Source organism: Pelobates fuscus, chromosome 6 (genome assembly GCF_036172605.1).
Source record: "Pelobates fuscus isolate aPelFus1 chromosome 6, aPelFus1.pri, whole genome shotgun sequence".
Lineage (NCBI taxonomy): Eukaryota > Metazoa > Chordata > Amphibia > Anura > Pelobatidae > Pelobates > Pelobates fuscus.
In genome coordinates, this window is record NC_086322.1 from 93271611 (window position 1) to 93285726 (window position 14116).

Below are 14116 nucleotides of genomic sequence, written 5' to 3' on the forward strand. Positions count from 1 at the left end.
AGATGAGAGTCAAAGAGAAGACCTCGGCAGCGAGCCTGCGAGTTAGAGCGGATAGTAGCGCCATTGATTTGGAGGGAAACAGACAAGGGAGTAGCAACACTTGAGGGAAGGAAGACCAGAAGTTCTGTTTTGGACAGGTTAAGTTTAAGGAAATGAGCAGCCATCCAGTTGGAAATAGAAGAGAGGCAACCATAGACACGAGTCAAGAGGGATTGGGGAGAAGAGGCAGAGTGTCAGGATCATATCCTGACAACTATGTTTTAACTTCATTTATTTATGTTCCTTTAAAAGAAGTTGCAGATCTCCACCACTAGTGGCCTCCCTAGCCACTAGTTACCTCAGTCCTCACCTGCCTAGGACTAATTACAAATCCTACAAAAGGCCACACCCGAGAATACCAGTGGCCTTTACATTGAAGTTGGTGATTTACCTGAATCAATTCAGTTCCTGGCTCCTGTGAACCTGCTCTAGACTTACCCTCAACCCTGCTCCATACCAACCTGCTCCAGACTTACCTTCAAGCCTGCTCCACTCTGACCTCTGCCTCTATTACCAGCCTGCCTGTGTTACCAGCCTGCCACTGTTACCAGCCTGCCACTGTTACCAGCCTGCCACTGTTACCAACCTGCCTTTGTTATAACCCTACCTGAAAATTACAGTCATTCTTTATTATTTGCAGATAACCTGTTCTGTGGCAAGTATCCTGTTTTGTGGCATATTGCCTAAAGTCTGTTTTCCCTGAAGTTACATAATATGTCTAAAAACACTAATAAAGTACCGGAAGTCAACCCTGGCATAAGTCTCCTATCTGACCTGCACAAGATCATGACAGAATGTAAAGGCCTTAAACCGGAGACTACATGGTTAACTGAGGTTTTGAAGATCCTAGCCGAGTGTTTATTGGAATTATGTAAAGCTGTAACAAGTGTGGTTCATTCAAGTTCCAGCAATTCTCCTGAAAGGAAAAACCCAGAGAAAAAGACAAAGTCAAACTCACCTTCCAGGAAAAGCAAGAAAAGAGAACCACCAACTAAACTTGAACTGGAAAAGAGACGTCAGGATGACTTGTGCTATTATTACGGTGATACAAGACACTGAATTACCTATTGTCCAAGAAGACCTTCTAAAGCTCCTGTAACCGATGACCCAAACTTACAGACCACAAAAAAAATTCTCCTTTAAACAATGACTATAACCACTGCACTACTGATTTAACCCAAACAGACTTACCTTCTTGTCCTCCCTCAGATGATTTCCTAAAATCTCAGGATTCAGAAGAAGGTTTCTATAGAGCTGGACTACAATCCTCCACCCTCAAATGGCATGTGTTCAGAGGAAGAATTCATAAATGAATGTCCTGAACTTATGGCTGCTACGTTGACTACCTCTCCAAACACCCAATCCACAGAGAAGCGGAAAGTTCCTTTGAAGAATACGGCAACACCTCCATTTGGTGCCCCTGGTCTTGAAAAAGCCAGTGATGGTACTATCATGCCTATTAAAGAACTCTGCTTATATGAAAGCTATTTGGATGCTAAGAGGTATGTGGAAGCTAAGCCCCCTGAGGACACCTCCAATCAAGTGTCAGCCTTCTCTTCCTCACAACCTGTAACCTTAGGTACACTGATGCCTGTCCTCTAAAAACCTTCTGAACCTCAGACTCTCAATTCTGGGTTAATGAAGAAGAACAATGAACCCATCTCTACACTACGGATAAAAGAAAAAAGAATAACTGAAGAAATTCCTCCTGAGTGCGTCAAAGCCTCAAATGGTACAATTGTGCGTCTAAAAGATCTTACTATGTTTGAGCAGATGCTTAAAGACAAGGAAAGGAGAAAATCCAAGAGAAAGAAATGATTTTGATTTCTGTTTATTGTGGTCTGTACTTTTCTTCATTTGACATCCTTTTTAGTTCCTCCAGACCTTCGCGTCCAGAGCCCGCTCTTGAAGGGGGAGATTGTGTCAGGATCATATCCTGACAACTATGTTTTAACTTCATTTATTTATGTTCCTTTAAAAGAAGTTGCAGATCTCCATCACTAGTGGCCTCCCTAGCTACTAGTCACCTCAGTCCTCATCTGCCTAGGACTAATTACAAATCCTACAAAAGGTCACACCCGAGAATACCAGTGGCCTTTACATTGAAGTTGGTGATTTACCTGAATCACTTCAGTTCCTGGCTCCTGTGAACCAGCTCCAGACTTACCCTCAACCCTGCTCCAGACTTACCTTCAAACCTGCTCCACTCTTACGTAGGATTTTGACCTCTGCCTCTGTTACCAGCCTGCCACTGTTACCAGCCTGCCTTTTGTTACAACCCTACCTGGAAATTACAGACATTCTTTATTATTTGCAAATAACCTGTTCTGTGGCAAGTATCCTGTTTTGTGGCATACGCATATTGCTTAAAGTCTGTTTTCCCTCAAGTTGCATAATATGTCTAAAAACACTAATAAAGTACCTGAAGTCAACCTTGGCATAAGTCTTCTATCTGACCTGCACAAGATCCACTCCACTCTTACTTATGATTTGGCCTCTGCCTCTGTTACCAGCCTGCCTCTGTTACCAGCCTGCCACTGTTACCAACCTGCCTTTGTTACAACCCTACCTGGAAATTACAGACATTCTTTATTATTTGCAGATAACGTGTTCTGTGGCAAATATCATGTTTTGTGGCATATTTCCTAAAGTCTGTTTTCCCTCAAGTTGCATAATATGTCTAAAAACAATACCTGAAGTCAACCCTGGCATAAGTCTTCTATCTGACCTGCACAGGATCATGACACATAGCCAGAGAAAGAAACACTGAAAGAATGTTGGGAGAGTTCACATAGTATGATTTTTCTGATTTTAACTTGGCTTCATGATCCTTGACCCTGCCCTTTTTCTTGTTTCTATGCTACTTTGTAATCCTAGACCTTGGCTTGTCTCTGTATATGCTTAGTCTGCTTGCAAATTTCATACGTTAGGCCCAGCCATACATTACTTTTAATCACACTACAAACTGTTTTTCCTTGGTTTGCCTGTTAGTATATACTCACTTTGACATTAAGATTTTTATGTGAACATTTTGGTAAATACATATTTGTTTGCAACTAGTAATTATATGCATATACAGTTTTGCAACACTTACCACATTTTCTTAAAAATCACTAACCAACAATAACATTGATTGATCCCATTCACCGCCCCTATTTTAAGAATGAAGAGGTGCCCCAAACATTTAACCTGCCTAGGGCCATGTGTGATCTTAATCCTTCTCTGTCCTTCCAGTGGCTACACGACAACAGTTGTAGTAGGAGGTGTTTGGGAAGGGAATGGGAGATTGAGAAATTGTTTTCCACATGGGAAGAATGTTAAACAGAACCAAAGTTAAGGATTTCAGAAATCTGAGTAGTCATAGTTTAAAGCTGAGTCAATGCCAAAATGCATACCACAATTCGGAATGTACCCCCAGGAAACAGACCACGACATTGCACAGAGAAGTGGTCAAAGGACCTTAAATAACCCAAGGTTTGTGTAGGGCTGTGTCAAAAGTTATGCCAAACCTGCAGCACTGGGTTGATATAGACCAGTGTGGCATCAAAAAATTATGCAAGCATTGAAGATTCTAAACAGTGCCAAATAGTTCACCCTGCATTAAAAGTGATGCCAAAATTGGAAACTGAGAAGAATGACACACAGCATCAATACATGTGCATCGGCATCCAAAGGGCACATGAACCATGCGTCCTCTACAAATACATGCAGTTAAATAAATGTTTTATGAATCATTTGCTCAAACGGGACACTCCAAGCACTTTAACAGAGTGTTCCCTACACAGGATAAGTGGCAAAAAACTCTGTATTTCTGTACTATGTTACTCTGATACAAAAAAAAAAATTGCTGCAGCTTAGAGCAAAGCCTCATTTTCAAATTCTGTATACAACTGAATAGCAAACCTCCCAACATTTTTTTAAATGGACAAACAGGGGACAGGGCAGGGGTGTCCTATGCAATTTTTGGTGATTTACAAATTATTTTTTTTGCAACTAAAATGCAATCTAGAACAAGTATAATGTATTTTATTTACAGTACACAGTCTGATTTCTAAACACTTTTGTTGTAGTTTAAAGACATTATTATGCGTAGTAATTGATTTGGAGCTCTGTTTTACACTCAGGCACACCAACAATATGGAGCTCCTAGAACGGAAGGACACTATGATAGAAAAAATGGACTGCTCCGCCTAAAGAGTTATATTCGGGAGGTATAGCATAAGTACAGTATCTCACAAAAGTGAGTACACCCTTCACATTTTTGTAAATATTTTATTATATCTTTTCATGTGACAACACTGAAGAAATGACACTCTGCTACAATGTAAAGTAGTAAGTCTACAGCCTCTATAACAGTGTAAACTTGCTGTCCCCTCAAAATAACTCAACACAGCCATTGATGTCTAAACCGTTGGCAACAAAAGTGAGTACACCCCTAAGTGGAAATGTCCAAATTGGGCCCAAAGTGTCAATATTTTGTGTGGCCACCATTATTTTCCAGCATTGCCTTAACCCTCATGGACATGCAGTTCAGAGCTTTACAAGTTGCCACTGGAGTCCTCTTCCACTCCTCCACGATGATATCACAGAGCTGGTGGATATTAGAGACCTTGTGCTCCCCCAATTTCCATTTGAGAATGCCCCACAGATGTTTAATAGGGTTTAGGTCTGGAGACATGCTTGGTCAGTCCATCACCTTTACCTTCAGCTTCTTTAGCAAGGCAGTGGTCGTATTGGAGGTGTGTTTGGGGTCGTTATCATGTTGTAATACTGCCCAGTGGCCCAGTCTCTGAAGGGATGGGATCATGCTCTGCTTCAGTATATCACAGTACATGTTGACATTTATGGTTCCCTCAATGAACTGTAGCTCCCCAGTACCGGCAGCACTCATGTAGGCCAAGACCATGACACTCCCACCAGCATGCTTGACTGTAGGCAAGACACACTTGTCTTTGTACTCCTCACCTGGTTGCACCACAGATGCTTGACACCATCTGAACCAAATAAATGTATATTGGTCTCATCGGACCACAGGAAATGGTTCCAGTAATCCATGTCCTTAGTCTGCTTGTCTTTACCAAACTGTTTGCAGGCTTTCTTGTGCATCATCTTTAGAAGAGGCTTCCTTCTGGGACGAAAGCCATGCAGACCAATTTGATGCAGTGTGCGGCGTATGGTCTGGGCATTGATAGGCTGACCCCACCCCTTCAACCTCTGCATCAATGCTAGCAGCACTCATATGTCTATTTCTCAAACACAACCTCTGGATATGACGCTGAGCACGTGCACTCAACTTCTTTGGTCGACCATGGCAAAGCCTGTCCTAAGTGGAACCTATCCTGTGAAACCGCTGTATGGTTTTGCCCACTGTGCTACAGCTCAGTTTCAGGGTCTTGGCAATCGTCTTATAGCCTAGGTCATCTTTATGTAGAGCAACAATTCTTTTTTTCTGATCCTCAGAGAGTTCTTTGCCATGAGGTGCCATGTTGAACTTTCAGTGACCAGTATGAGAGAGTATGAGAGCGATAACACCAAATTTAACACACCTGCTCCCCATTCACACCTGAGAGCGTGTAACACTAATGAGTCACATGAGACCGGGGAGGGAAAATTACTAATTGGGCCCAATTTAGACATTTCCACTTAGGGGTTTACTCACCTTTGTTGCCAACAGTTTAGACATTAATGTCTGTGTGTTGAGTTATTTTGAGGGGACAGCAAATTTACACTGTTATACAGGCTGTACACTTACTACTTTACATTGTAGCAGGGTGTCATTTATTCAGTGTTGTCACATGAAAAGATATAATAAAATATTTACAAAAATGTGAGGGGTGTATTCGCTTTTGTTAGATACTGTATATACTGTATATAAAATGATCTTTACATACTTTATCAACAGGTTTTGAGACAATTTAATTGTTCACAATTTAAAATGAGACAGGCATTCCATATACCAAAACTAATTTTCTTATTGAATAGGACAGGGGTAGGCAACCTACGGCACTAGTGCCATGTACGGTACTTGAGGTGTCTTTCCACGGCACTCAAGGCTACTAGAGCCAAACAGGCTCTGGCCTATCAGGCGTCTTAGTGAAACTTCAGATATCTGCTAATATGAAAAGGTGGTGAAGGAAAATCCTCAATTTATGTATTGCAGAACATAGAGGAAGTGATCTCAGATCAGTTCCTCCCAGCACTTGTGAATGAGAATCCACACTGTAGTAGAGCAGCCTGCAGCTGCTATTGCAGCTCCTGTCCTTGACCTGTACATGGCCAGCCTGGTCTCCATTGGAACCCAGGGAAGCCACCCACACTGCTAGATATACACAGACCTGCAGAATAAGTCTCCCCTCATACAAATAATACAAACAGCCCACACACTACCAAACACACAATGTGACATATCCATCCACACACAATTCCACAAACAGCCCACATTCATATGTATCATACACGATACCACAAACTACTAATGCACATATACAATATAATAGCTCATATATGCATAAATACAACGATACAAAGCAATTACAGTAAAAATAACACAAGCAGAATACGGCAGCATACACACCTCAATTTAAAAAAATAGGATCGGCACGCTACGGGACATCACAATCCTATATCGGCACAGTGCTGCTAAAAGGTTGCCTACCCCTGGAATAGGACATGGTCTTCCTATACATTATGGTTTATTCAGTAAAAACAAAGTGAATTGTGGTTACTAAAAGTCAAATTGTGACAAGTGGATTGGATATTTCGTTTTTCGTTTTAAACCTGCTATTTTAGCCTGAATCTTGTAATTCAGAATTCAATCCATTTAATGTTTTGTGAACAAACCTCTTATGACTGCAGAATAATTGCTGTAGCTATAATTCTACTATATCATAAACCCATGTCAGAAAAATGAAGGTAATGCTTCATCTCTTCTTTCCCAAATACCTGTTTGGAGTATATACACTATACAAGTCTCCTACCTGCTCAAAGAGGCTCCTTCGTGGTGTACCAGGTTACTGTGAAGGAATCTGTGCCACAGCTGCACACAGAACCCACACCAGTTAGAAGTGATGCCTTTTTAGAAGCACAAATACAAAAAAGCAATATGAAGAACTATTGAGATACATTATTTACCATTCTAGAATAAAGGGCAATAGGCTATAAAGTCATAATTTGACCACATTTTATTCATAAGCATCTCCAATTGTATCCTCTATTCTAGTGTTTATAAACTTCCATGTGCATGTTCCAGTAAATAAAAGTGTTATTTATTATACAGATGGGTCTACAGATGTTGCCTCACATTTTAACACAATTGTTGCTTCTATTTACCTTGGATAAAACCTTGGATAAAAGAGCAGCTGGGAGGCAATGAAGACATATTTGTCTTTGGATTTTACACAGGGGAGCTGACAATTCACAGATGATGTGTTCTGGCACCTGCCGGGTAAATATTGGTACAGAATGAAGGCTTTTCCTGCTTTGCTGTTCTTTAAGAATAATTAAAATCAGCTTCCTGTCAAGTTGCCTTTTGCTTTCTGACCAGAAAAAAGACCAAGGTTATTTTTTGAGGCAGATTTATGCCAACTTCAAGTAGTATGCTGCCGCACAGACATAAATATGATCACACAAATGGTTCTAACTAAGAACTAAGAACTTAATGTGGCAACTTACAAAACATGACCATGTTGATATGTTTCAGCTCAGTTAAAGTGACACAAGCTAATGGAATATATATTTGCCTGTTTGAAACCATTCCTAGAAAAAAATAATCTTAAAGGTTCACTGTATTGATTCTCATCAGCCATTTTCAACAATTTATGTAGAAAGTTTGAGTGCAATGATATGGATTGCTCAAACCCTTTAAGACACTGGTTCCCATTTTTTTCACATGTGTACCCCTGCTTGTGTATCCCTGCTTCTCTTCTGCTGTGTGTGTGTGTGTGTATATATATATATATATATATATATATATATATATATATATATATATATATATATATATATAGTTAATACAATGTTAAACAAAAAGCTGCACACCAATCAAGGCAAAAGACTTGCTTTTCTCACAGAAATCACAAATCTGCAGTGATGTTACTACCGCAAATGATTCTGGGTGGGCATAAGCAAATGAGTTTAAAGGAACACTATAGTCACCTAGATTACTTTAGCTAAATAAAGCAGTTTTAGTGTATAGATCATTCTCCTGCAATTTCACTGTCATTTAAGAGTTAAATCATTTTGTTTCTGTTTATGCAGCCCTAGCCACACCTCCCCTGGCTATGATTGACAGAGCCTGCATGAAAAAAAAAACTGGTTTCACTTTCAAACAGATGTGATTTACCTTAAATAATTGTATCTCAATCTCTAAATTGAACTTTAATCATATAAAGGATGCTCTTGCAGGGTCTAGCAAGCTATTAACATAGCAGGGGATAAGAAAATCTTAATTAAACAGAACTTGCAATAAAGAAAGCCTAAATAGGGCTCTCTTTACAGGAAGTGTTTATGGAAGGCTGAGCAAGTCACATGCAGGGGTGTGTGACTAGGATTCATAAACAAAGGGATTTAACTCCTAAATGGCAGAGAATTGAGCAGTGAGGCTGCAGGGGCATGTTCTATACACCAAAACTGCTTCATTAAGCTAAAGTTGTTCAGGTGACTATAGTGTCCCTTTAACAAAGAATCACATTTTTGCCTCATTCCATTATAAACATGGATTCCTTTGAGTCTGTGTATGCTGTATGCAACAGCTTTTATATATATATATATATATATATATATATATATATATATATATATATATATATATATATATATATATTTGTGTAAGGGGCAAATAGCCGTATATGGAGTAAGGATCCAGCATAAGCGTAGGATAGTATAAAGGGAGCAAGTCGGTTGTGGTGTGCCGAGACCGACGATACGGTAGGCCTGTAAATAAAGAGGGCCCACCAAGGAGTAAGAAAGTAAAGTAAATGGAAAGAAAAGAGAAAGTGTTGAAATGAGGAGTGGGTGGGAGGGTCATTCTGATGCTGACCTCAAGTGATATGAGTCAGGTAAGGGGTGTCCCTTATATAGGGGAGTGAATTAATTTAAGCCCCTCCCACAAATACAGGCCAAACGGCCTTAATACTTGTGTAAGGGGCAAATAGCCGTATATGGAGTAAGGATCCAGCATAAGCGTAGGATAGTATAAAGGGAGCAAGTCGGTTGTGGTGTGCCGAGACCGACGATACGGTAGGCCTGTAAATAAAGAGGGCAAAAATGAATAATCAAAGATTTAATACAGTCAACAAATATATACCAATTAACCAGACATTTCCTTAAATGCATTACAGTATTTAATTCCTGGAAGAACTTTGAAGGTAGGAATCTAGGACCGAAAGTGGACACCATTTGTTGTGGGTAGGATAGTATGTTATCTCTACTGTTGGTCCGTGTTGACTCGTTTCGGAATGTGGTAGAGCCAATAGGTAATGATATATGTGTTTATGTACGTGGGATCGTTGAAGAAAATGATCTGTCTGAGTGGTAGTGATGGTAGTGGATTCTCTGGCCCAAGAAAGGCATAAAAGGCAATGTGCATGGCTGGTAATGGCCGACTTGGTAGTATAATTGAATGGTTGTAGATCTAATAGGTCGGATAAGGATGAAAAGTTGGATGGCTATTGGTAATCTCTGAGAGTATCGTGGGGGAATGGATTCCTGAAAACCTCTGAGTATATTCTTGTCTGGTATGATAGCATACCTGTAGTATACCGATTGACCGGTAGGGGTCAGCATGTAGGCGAAAATGCCGTGGTTAGTTGGTTTGTACATGAAATGCAATAATGTCTGAGAAGCCTGTAGTACACTGAATGACTGGTAGGGGTCAGTGTGTAGGTGAAAAATGCAGTGGTTAGTTTGTACATGAAAAGCAAAAACGTCCTAGAAGCCTGTAGTACACCGAATGACTGATAGGGGTCAGTGTGTAGGTGAAAAATGCAGTGGTTTGTTGGTTTGTACATGAAATGCAATAATGTCTTGAGAAGCCTGTAGTACACCGAATAACCGGTAGGGATCAGTGTGTAGGCGCAAATGCAGTGGTTCGTTGATTTGTACATGAAATGCAATAATGTCTGAGAAGCATGTAGTACACCAAATGACCAGTAGGGGTCAGTGTGTAGGCGCAAATGCAGTGGTTCCCTGATTTATACATGAAATGTGATAATGTCTAAGAAGCCTGTAGTATACCAAAAACCGGCAGGGGTCAGTGTGTAGGTGAAAATGCAGTGGTTTATTGGTTTGTACATGAAAATGCAAAAAACGTCTAAGATGCCTGTAGTACACCAAATGACCGATAGGGGTCAGTGTGTAGGTGAAAAATGCAGTGGTTGGTTGGTTTTTACATGAAATGCAATAATGTCTGAGAAGCCTGTAGTACACTGAATGACCGGTAGGGGTCAGTGTGTAGGCGAAAATGCCGTGGTTAGTTGGTTTGTACATGAAATGCAATAATGTCTTAAAAGCCTGTAGTACACCGAATGACCGGTAGGGGGTTTAAACGAATGATATGCATGAACTTGCAATGGTTTTAGAACAGACTTAGACAAAATGCAGCCGTAAAGTGAGGACCTGACCCGTGCATGGTGCCGTGGGACTGATGCCTGGCGTAACGGGTAGGTCGACTTACGGTTTGTGAGTCACTTGGACACCATCCACGGTGATGGATTGAAGAAAGAAGGTGGTAGGCCGGAAAAGCCTGTGGCTGGATTCCTGACACAGCTCTGCTTAGAAAACCTCATGGAGTAATCAGGTAAAATGGCGTCTGGATGACCCGGAAGTGGAAATCATTCTGATGCTGACCTCAAGTGATATGAGTCAGGTAAGGGGTGTCCCTTATATAGGGGAGTGAATTAATTTAAGCCCCTCCCACAAATACAGGCCAAACGGCCTTAATACATATATATATATATATATATATACACACACACAAACACACTCCGTATATGTATATATATATATATATATATATATATATATATATATATATATATATATATATATACACACATACAACACACACTGCGATACACAGATACAAACAATGACATACATGCAGAAACACAGATACAAACCCTGACACATATACAGATACACATAAAATCACACAAAGACACACAGGCACAAGCACTGTCACATATGCAGATGCACAGACACACACACAGTTGCAGAGACACACTTACACAGACACTGACACACATACAGATACAGACACATACAAAATCACATACACACAGATACAAACACTAACACCGAAACAAACATTGACACACATGCAAATGCACAGACACACAGATACAAACACTGACACACATACAGTTGGTACATACACACTGATACACACACTGACAGACATACAGATGTACAGACACAAAAATACAAACAATGCCACAAGGCAGATATACAGACACACAGAAACAAACAATGACACACACAGACATACAGATGCACACAGATACAAACACTGACACACATACAGTTTGTTCAGACACACTGACACACACACTGACACACATACAGATGTACATACAGACACACATACAGCTGTACAGACACACATATACAGATTACCACACAGGCAGATACACCGAAACAAACAATGACACACACAGAGATACAGACATACAGATAAACATACTGACACACATGCAGATCCAGACACATAGATAGATACACAGACACACAGATTATAACACTGATACATACATATGCACAGACACACATAAAATTGCACATACACACACTGACACAAATACAGATACATGGATACAAATACAGACACACAGATACACACAATGACACATATACAGTTGCGACACACTGATACCCATACTGACATACATGCAGATACAAATACTAATACAGATACTGACACCTACAGATACACACACTGACACACCTACAGATCTGCAAACACACAGATACAATCACTGCCACACATGCAGATGTACAGACAGACAAATACAAACACTTTCACACTTGCAGATACACATACACACAGATGCAAACACTGACACACATACAGATACTGATGCACATACTGACACATACAGATGTACAGACACATGGATGCAAATATTACCACACACGCAGATCCACAGACATACAGATACAGATGTAGAGATATACACAATGACACAAATGTAGATACATAGACACACATATACAATCACTGACACACAGATACAAACACTGACACACATGTAGATACACTAACACACATACAGATACAGACACACAGATACACACACTGAGTCATACAGATTGCAGATACACACTGGCACATACAGGTACACACTGACACATATGGATGTATAGACACACAGATACAAACACTGCCATACATGCAGACACACACACACACACAGATACAAACACTATAAACATGTAGTTTCAGACACCCAAAACACACATACAGGTCAAAATGTTAGCCTTCCTACATTTTCCCACCTTTTTGAGTGCAGGAGGGTGGCTTTTACTGGCTGGCCTGGTACTGATGGGAGTTAGAGGCTTGCTCCTGGCCCATTCCCACCATGCCCCCTCCCCTCCCCCCCCAACAACCTCATGTTTGGTTCTTAGTGCACTCCCTGCAGATAAGAAAGGGCCCGGTCACGTTAAAGTGCTGCAGTGCACGACTGGGCTCCTTATTGTACATGTCTGCATGGGCCACTCAATGGATCAAAGCCTAAATCAGCAGGACTGACAGTGACATTACTGATTTGTTATTTGTCATGTACCTCCGAAAGAAAGTCAAAATAGCTGAACTGGAAAACATTCTTAGCTATACTTTCAGTTCGGCTACCCTGGCCTGAAATTCATTTTGAATTTGCATTTTAGGAAATAACCCTAGTAGTAACCCTTAGTAGTCTCTGTTTAACCTAACTAAGATATTGGCAAAAATAAACTATAGAAATGTGAATAGTTAATATGAAGACATTATAAACTACGTATGCAAATCAGACATTGATGTAAGAAAGAGACGATATGCAACAGATATTAAAAAATATTATCAGAAAGAAAAACGATTTCACAGTTACAGAAGCTACATGCATATGCTGTATTGTCAGATACAATTTCTTCCTTATCTTTTTCTCAGCCACCTTACTGATATTTTCAGTATCAGTTTCTAGCCAAAGCATATGACTCCCATGAAATTAATTTTCTGCCTTTGTATGCACTGCTAGTCAAATAGCCTAACTATGAATGAGGCCTTATCTGATCACAATCTGTTTAATTAAGCCTATAGGCCTTCAATCATTGTGTTACTCCTGCTCCCATGACAACAATGTAATTTGTCAGAGTGCAATAATGTTAACAGATAACATGGCTTGCCATAATAATCAGCACCAACAAATTGGAATGTTATGGAATTGTATGAAGACAACACTAAACCCACTGTAGTGGTTATGGTGCCAGAAGTGCCTTGTGCCTTACCAGAGAATGTATTAAAACTGTTTAACCCCTTAAGGACCAAACTTCTGGAATAAAAGGGAATCATGACATGTCACACATGTCATGTGTCCTTAAGGGGTTAAGAACAGTTTGACAACGGACCTGGGGTCTGCAAGATGACCGTTGTTGTCTCCCCTGGAGCCAGAAGCTGAGCACTTGCAGATTCCAGGTAACTTTCAAAACTGGCTTCACTATTTATCCTGGAAGGGCACAAGGGTACTCGATGCACCATATTCACTAGAGCCTGTTGTAGTGGTTATGGTGCTTGATGTGTTTATGTAAAGGAAAACTGAATAACCCACTGTACTGGAAAAACATATTCACATATAAATACAATATTGAGTAGAATAGGAGGGCAGGTCTGCATACAATATATTTTACAATATATTTTTGTTATGCTTCATCAACCACGGTCCCTGTAATTTAACATATTTATTATAAAAACAGTCTGAGAAAAATAAGCTTTGACACTAATTTTCACTTTAACAAGTGAAAATGAACCACAAAAGGAGTCAGGAAAGCTAACTCAATAATAAAAAAACCTAAAAAAAACTCCCACTTGTATGCATATCCTGATATTTTC